Here is an 8041-nt window from a genome sequence, read left to right on the forward strand (position 1 = left end):
AATAAAATAAAATAATTAAAATAAAATAATAAAATAAAATACATATTTTTTTCTGCACTAGAGTATACATTTCTTGAGAGTGATATTCTGTAAAATTATTGGCATAAATATGTTTGTCCTCATTAGATTTTAAGTTCCTGGAGGGCAGGAACTGTGCTTTCTTTATACTCCCCATGGCTCTTACCATAGTGCTTTGCACTCAGCATTCATTCAGGCAATCTTCAGTTCATCTCACCCCTTGACTACTACTCCTTTCGACTTTTCTTCCTTTGCTAAAGGACACTAAAACACCCAAGTTGCTATCTATGATTCAGAACCTTGTATTACTTGTAATATAGGTTCAGAAGCTGAAACAGAGATCCAAAATAATAGTAGTTTAAACAGCCCAGGTGAAAGCTTCCCAAGACTTACTCCTCCAGTCTATCCTACCTGCACAGGTGTTTCTGGGTTACTGTGTATGGTTGTGCAGGATGTGCACTGCACAACTTTACAGAGTCCCATTCACACTGTGGTCTATGGGAATGGTGCTCACAACTGCACAGCTGTATTCAGCAGCCCTGGAGCTGCTCCATGGTGGTAAATATCCACGTTCCTTTATTTTAATTGCTCCACTATTCCTAGGGAGTGTCAAGATCCATCATGTCCCAAGATGGATCGCTGGCATGACATCCAGAGTCCACTAAGGGCATGCATACTGGAAGCTGCATGTCGCTTCCACTCATATTTCGTTGACTAGAACTTACACAGTCATGCCTCGCTAGGAGAGAGACTGAAAAATATCTTTATTCTCAGTGCCAAGTTAAAACTGAAGGGTTGAATTACTAGAAAAGTGGAGAACTGACCTGGGGGACAACTAGAAGTCTCTACTACAAGCCAGAATGCCACCTTTCATTTTGGAAAGTCGCTTTCATTTTAACTTCTGCAGTCTTTATTATGACCATCACTGCACCTTGACTCCTGACACCACAGTGCTTTTTCAGGCCCACTTTATTTGTTGCCTGACCTCCTGCAACAGTCTTCTAATATTTCCCGGCCTCCAATCACTCAACTCCAATCTATGACTGATGGGAAATGCCAGATAAGCTGATCCAAATCCATCTCTCCATTCTTAATTTTTCCTGCTCTTACACATGCTTTTGCCTGGTTCCAGCTTAACTCCTCTTTCCTCCTTGTACATTCTGTATCTTCTTACCTGTGGCTTTGTGTTTGTTTGTTGAGATGGAGTCTCACTCTGTCACCTAGGCTGGAGTGTAGTGGCACTATCTCAGCTCACTGCAACCTCTGCCTTTCAGGTTCAAGCAATTCTCATGCCTCAGCCTCCCAAGTAGCTGGGATTACAGGTGCGTGCTACCACACCTGGCTACTTTTTTTTTTTTTTTTTTTTTTTTGTAGTTTTAGTAAAGATGGGGGTTTCACCATGTTGGCCAGGCTGGTCTTGAACTCTTGACCTCAAGTGATATACCCACCTCAGCCTCCAAAAGTGCTGGGATTACAGGCGTAAGCCACAGCACCCAGCCGACTTGTGACTTTTCTCAGACTGTTTCTTTGCCAGATTGCCTTTCTGCCCTGATTCCATGTCACTGTCTTAATTACCTTTTCAGTCCCAGCTCAAAAATACCCACCCCCATCACTCATTACCTGACCCTTAGTCAGATCAGTTCTACTTGAAGTAAATATCCATATACTAAGTTTTACTTCTTATTTATGTGCAATATATATATATGGTAAAAGGCACATATTTTAAGGATCCAATTCAATATATTTTTAATATGTGTATATACCTATTGTGGTTGGCAAAATGTTGATCCCCATGACCCTCACCTCCTAGTCACATCTGTGAATGTGTGACATTACAGGCCAAAAGGGATACTGCAGGAGTAATTAAGGTTACTAATCAGTTGACCTTAAGATAGGAATATTATTGTGGATCATCCAGAAAGGCTTGATGTAATCTCATGAGCCTTTAAAAGTTAATCTTTCTTTTTTTTATTGAGACGAAGTCTCACTGTGTCACCTAGGTTGGAGTGCAGTGGTGTGATTTCTGCTCACTGCAACCTCCGCCTCCTGGGTTCCAGTGATTCTCCTGTCTCAGCCTCCCAACTATCTGGGAGTACAGGTGCATGCCACCACACCCAGCTGATTTTTATATTTTTAGTAGAAACAGGGTTTCACTGCTCTCTCTCTCCTGCCACCTTGTGAAGAAGGTACCTATTTCCCCTTCCCCTTCCGCCATGATTATAAGTTTTCTGAGGCCTCCCCAGCCATATGGAACTGTGAGTTAATTAAACTTCTTTCCTTTATAAACTACCCAATCGTGGGTATTTCTTTATAGCAGTGTGAGAATGGACTAATACAGAGACAAAAGAAAAGAAAAGAAAAGAAAAGAAAAGAAAAGAAAAAAAAGAAAAGAGTGGGGCTGAAAGTACACAAATCCCTGCATGTGTAACAGTCCAGAGACTCCTTTCCCTGGTCTTAAAATAGTGATTGTATATCTAAGCAACTTTGAAATGAAAAGGGCTCCTGATATATACCACAGGCAGCATTTCATTTTGGTGGGAGAAAGAAAGGTCTATTTAATAAACGCTGCTAGCATACTCTGAAATCAATGCAGGCAAAAATACAATTAGATGTCTATCCTACGCCATGAACAACCAAAATTTCAAATGAAAAGAAAGTTAGACAAGCCATAAAAGAAGAAAATAGAAAAGAGTGTACTTAAGATTTGGAGGTTACTAGGTCTTCTAAGCAAAACATAAAACCAGGGGAAAGACTAGAATTTTGTACACAAAAATTTGAATGTCCTGTAAGACAAAAGCCATCATAAACAAAGCCAGACACATGCACCTGATGGAAAGCAACATACATGACAAAAAATGCATGTACGTAACCGCTCTATGCACTTACAAATAATTTTTAAAAGACTCATCATCCAAGAGAATACTGTGCAAACAACATGGAAGAGCAATTCACAGGAAAAATACAAATAGTAAGACCTAAAACCATAAAAACCCTAGAAGAAAACCTAGGCAATACCACTCAGGACATAGGCATGGGCAAAGACTTCATGACTAAAACATAAAGCAATGGCAACAGAAGCCAAAATTGACAAATGGGATCTAATGACACTAAGGAGCTTCTGCATCACAGAAGAAACTAGCATCAGAGGGAACAGGCAGCCTACAGAATGGGAGGAAATGTTTGCAATCTGCCCATCTGACAAAGGGCTCATATCCAGAATCTACAAGGAACTTAAACAAATTCACAAGAAAAAAACAACCCCATCAAAAAGTGGGCAAAGGATATGAACAGACACTTCTCAAAAGAAGACATTTATGTGGCCAACAAACATGAAAAAAAGCTCATTATCACTGGTCATTAGAGAAGTGCAAACCAAAACCACAGTGAGATATCATCTCACACCAGTTAGAATGGCAATCATTAAAATGTCAAGAAACAACAGATGCTGGAGAGGATGTGGAGAAATAGGAACATTTTTACACTGTTGGTGGGAGTGTAAATTAGTTCAACCATTGTGGAAGACAGTGTGGCAATTCCTCAAGGATCTAGAGCCAGAAATACCATTTGACCCAGCAATCCTATTACTGGACATATACCCAAAGGATTAGAAATCATTCTACTATAAAGACACATGCACACGTATGTTTATTGCAGCACTGTTCACAATAGCGAAGACTTGGAACCAACACAAATGCCCATCAATGATAGGCTGGATAAAGAAAATGTGGTGCATATACACCATGGAATACTATGCAGCCATAAAAAAGATGAGTTCATGTCCTTTGCAGGGACATGGATGAAGCTGGAAACCGTCATTCTCAGCTAATACAGGAATAGAAAACCAAACACCGCATGTTCTCACTCATAAGTGGGAGTTGAACAATGAAATCAACACAGGGAGGGCAACAGCACACACTGAGGCCTGTCACGGGATGGGGTCTAGAGGAGGGATAGCATTAGGAGAAATACCTAATGTAGATGACGGGTTGATGGGTGCAGCAAACCACCATGGCATGTGTATAACTAGGTAACAAACCTGCACGTTCTGCACATGTACCCCAGAACTTAAAGTATAATAAAAAAATACAAATAATACCAATAAGCACATGAAAATAGGTTCAATTTTAATAATCAAGTAAATACAAATTGGAAAAACATAAAAAGATTTAAACTATTTAGTGTGAGAATATGGGGAAGTGTGCTCTCATACCTGGCTGCTGGAATTAAACTGATATAGTTTTTGTGGGAGGAGTACAACTAGCAGCATCTACCAGAATCTAAAATGTGTGTTCCCCTTAATCTATTAATTTTACACTTAGGAATTTCTTGTATGCGTCTTCAGCTGCACAAAGATACAACATACTTGGGCCTGTTACTTAACCTGATACTGATTCTTCCTTGGTTAAACGTTTATTACGGTAGTGTATGCCTCATTTAATTGTTATTTTCAAATGAGATAAAGAATACATGGCCTGTACATAATAAATTTCAATGAATAGATAAAAATCAAATCTTGATGTTACTATGATCCCCATTTTATTATGACACGGTTGTTTTATGTACCTATATACTATTTTTGGCCGGGTGTGATTTCTCATGCCTGTAATTCCAGCACTTTGGGAGGCTGAGGTGGGTGGATCACAAGGTCAGGAGTTTGAGACCAGCCTGGCCAATATGGTGAAACCCCATCTCTACTAAAAATACAAAATGTCCATCAATAGAGAAGTATATATTATGAAAAAGTATGTACATATACGTACATACACACACAAATCTCCAAGATGCTGTTCAAGCAAAATAGCAAAGTCACAAAATATGTATAGATTATTTCCATGTATTTATCCCTCTGTGTGTGTGTGTGTGTGTGTGTGTGTGTGTGTGTGTAAAGGGAAAGAATGAATGAATGTTTTATAAAGATTTAAAAGGACATCAAAGTTTTATTGATGCCCTAAGTATTTGGCAAAGGGAATAACTGAAGAGGCATTGACATTGTTTTACACTGTTTTATTCTGTATTGTTTGAATTCTGTCCTTTCTGAACAGCCTGTAGAGGAGTCAATGTTCCCATTAAAACCAGTGAACTTGCCTCATTCAAAACCACAACAGCTGAACCCTTTGACTTCAATCAATTCTAAGCAGCTTGGTCATCTGTTTTTTTCAGATTAGAAATGATAGAAGATAATTTATAATCCATATTTTGCATAGCATTGAAGATCAAAGACATTTACATCTCATTTTTTTATTTTAATTTTTATTATTTATTTATTTGTTTATTTTTTATTTTTATTTTTATTTTTTTTGAGACAGAGTGTCGCTCTGTCGCCCAGGCTGGAGTGCAGTGGCCCTATCTTGGCTCACTGCAAGCTCCGCCTCCCGGGTTCACGCCATTCTCCTGCCTCAGCCTCCTGGTAGCTGGGACTACAGGCGCCCGCCACCACACCCGGCTAATTTTTTGTATGTTTTTAGTAGAGACGGGGTTTCACCGTGTTAGCCAGGATGGTCTCGATCTCCTGACCTCGTGATCCGCCCGTCTCGGCCTCCCAAAGTGCTGGGATTACAGACGTGAGCCACCGCGCTCGGCCATATCTCATTTTTTTAAAAAAGGGGCTTAGGATAATGAACTTAAGTTTTTTAAAAAATCATCTTATTCCTAACAATGGCAGATTAATGAAGCATTTCTGAACGAAATTATTTCATCATATTCTGATTAAGGAACTCTGCATTTGAGAAAGCTATAAAATTTTTATGTTCTTCAATTAACACTCTACGTAAAAGATTCTAAAATGGCTAGCCGTACAGTGAAGGATGCGCACAGCACCCACGGCACCAACTCTCAATATCTGGCAGAGAAGATCATTTGAACTCGAATCTATGAGTCCGAGTCCTGGAAAGAGCAGTGCTTTGGACTTACGGCTGAGCTTGTAGTCTGTAGAGCCATGGAGTTAAGTTTTGTGGGTGGCATCTATGGTGGCAGCATAAAACCAACACGCTTTCTGTGTTTAACCTTGAAGATGCTTCAAATTCAACCCGAGAAGGATATCACTGTAGAGTTTATCAAAAATGAAGATTTCAAGTATGTCCGCATGCTGGGGGCATTTTACATGAGGCTGACAGGCACTGCAGTTGATGGCTACAAGTACTTGCAGCCTTTGTACAAAGACTATCGAAAAATCAAGAGCCAGAACCGAAATGGAGGGTTTGAATTGATGCGTGTTGATGAGTTTATTGATGAACTATTGCACAGTGAGAGAGTCTGTGATATCATTCTGCTCTGGCTGCAGAAACGCTAGGTATTAGAGGAAGCTGAGCAGCTGGAGCCTCGAGTTAGTGGTCTGGAAGAGGACATGGACGATGTGGAGTCCAATGAAGAGGAAAAAGAGGAGGATGAGAAGTTGGAAAGAGCGCCATCACCTGATCACCGCCGGAGAAGCTCCGGAGACTTGGACTATCCCGGTCGCTCTCCCACACTGCGCTACAGAAGGGGAGTAGGAGTCGCTCTCCTAGAAGGCGGAATCTCCCAAAAGGAGAAACCCCGCCCCCCGCCGACAACGGCATCGGAGCAAGAGTCCAAGACGTCACCGCCGCAGGTCCGGAGATCGGCGGCACAGATCCCGTTCCAAGTCCCCAGGTCATCACCGTAGTCACAGACACAGGAGATACTCAAAGTCTCCCGAAAGGTCTAAGAAGAGCCACAAGAAGAGCCGGTGAGGAGGGAATGAGTAATGGACTCAGTTTGGTTTTAGTCCACATGGCCTCCTGTGGATATGAGGATATCTGTCTATGTGGAAGAATTAAGATCTCCCCCAGCTAGCTATAAGAATACTTTAGTTTTTTGACAGGGCGCGGTGGCTCACGCCTGTAATCCCAGAACTTTGGGAGGCTAAGGTGGGCGGATCACAAGGTCAGGAGTTCGAGACCAGCCTGGCCAATATGGTGAAACCCCGTCTCTACTAAAAATACAAAAATTAGCCAGGCGTGGTGGCAGGCGCCTGTAGTCCCAGCTACTCGGGAGGCTGAGGCAGGAGAATTACTTGAACCTGGGAGGCGGAGGTTGCAGTGAGCCGAGATTGTGCCACTGCACTCCAGCCTGGGTGACAGAGCGAGGTTCCATCTAAGAATAATAATAATAATAATAAATAATAATATTTTAGTTTTTTTCTTATCAAGTTTCTCAACCTTTGTTTTTAACGAAGGAGGTGCTGAGTTTTGTATCTCTTTTTAATAATAATCAACATCAGTTTTTTACCCAACTAACCTTGGCTGTATTCAAACTTAGGAGAGTAGAAGGGATCTGGAGGTTGGGGATATGAATGACAAGGATGTGGCCACCTGATGATCCTTTCCCTTTTTATTAAACCAGACACACCTGTTTCCCATTTCTCTGTAGTTTAGTTTTTTGGTGTGTTGTGGTTGGAACCGCTTTGAGAATCCTGGGATTTGTGCTGCTGCTATTATTCAAAGATCAAATGAGTAAAACATAGTAGCTCCTAACTGTTTTCCAGCAGCAGCAAATGTTAATAAACATGAAAACTGGTTAGCAGCAGTTTTGAAAGAACAGAATGCATTCAAATGTAAGGCTTCTTCTGGATCACTAAAGCCAGTTTCATCAAACAGTTCAACAGAGAGTGGCACTTAATACCCTTTATACAGCCCATTTTTTCATAGTTTCATTTGTTCTTGCCCACAAGCTTAAAATCCAGGTTAAGGTACCAGCCTTTATTATATAAGCATTGACATTACCCAGGCCTAGTCAGTAGCAGTAGGGTAACAGGATTGAAAAAGATTTGATGGAGAGGAAAGTATCTAATACTAGTCATGGTTTTGACCTAAATTGCTAGACAATAGTGCCATTCACAAAGTCAGAAAACACAGCAGGAAGAGACGGCCTTTAGAGGGGCAGAGAATTAGAGGATTGTGGTAGTAATGAAAATGATGCATTCAGTTTAACAAGTTTAATTTGAGACAGCTATGGTATAGCTAAAAAAAAAAAAAAAAAAAAAAAGGACCATAAAGTTGGAGATAGG

General features: G+C 40.7%; 1 pseudogene; it reads left to right on the forward strand.

Moving 5' to 3' along the window:
- The first annotated feature begins 5800 nt into the window (after window positions 1-5800).
- Window positions 5801-6740, forward strand: LOC108527730 (pre-mRNA-splicing factor 38A pseudogene; annotated as a pseudogene).
- The last annotated feature ends 1301 nt before the right edge of the window (window positions 6741-8041 follow it).

This window comes from Rhinopithecus bieti, unplaced genomic scaffold, assembly GCF_001698545.2.
Source record: "Rhinopithecus bieti isolate Rb0 unplaced genomic scaffold, ASM169854v2 scaffold_3043, whole genome shotgun sequence".
Lineage (NCBI taxonomy): Eukaryota > Metazoa > Chordata > Mammalia > Primates > Cercopithecidae > Rhinopithecus > Rhinopithecus bieti.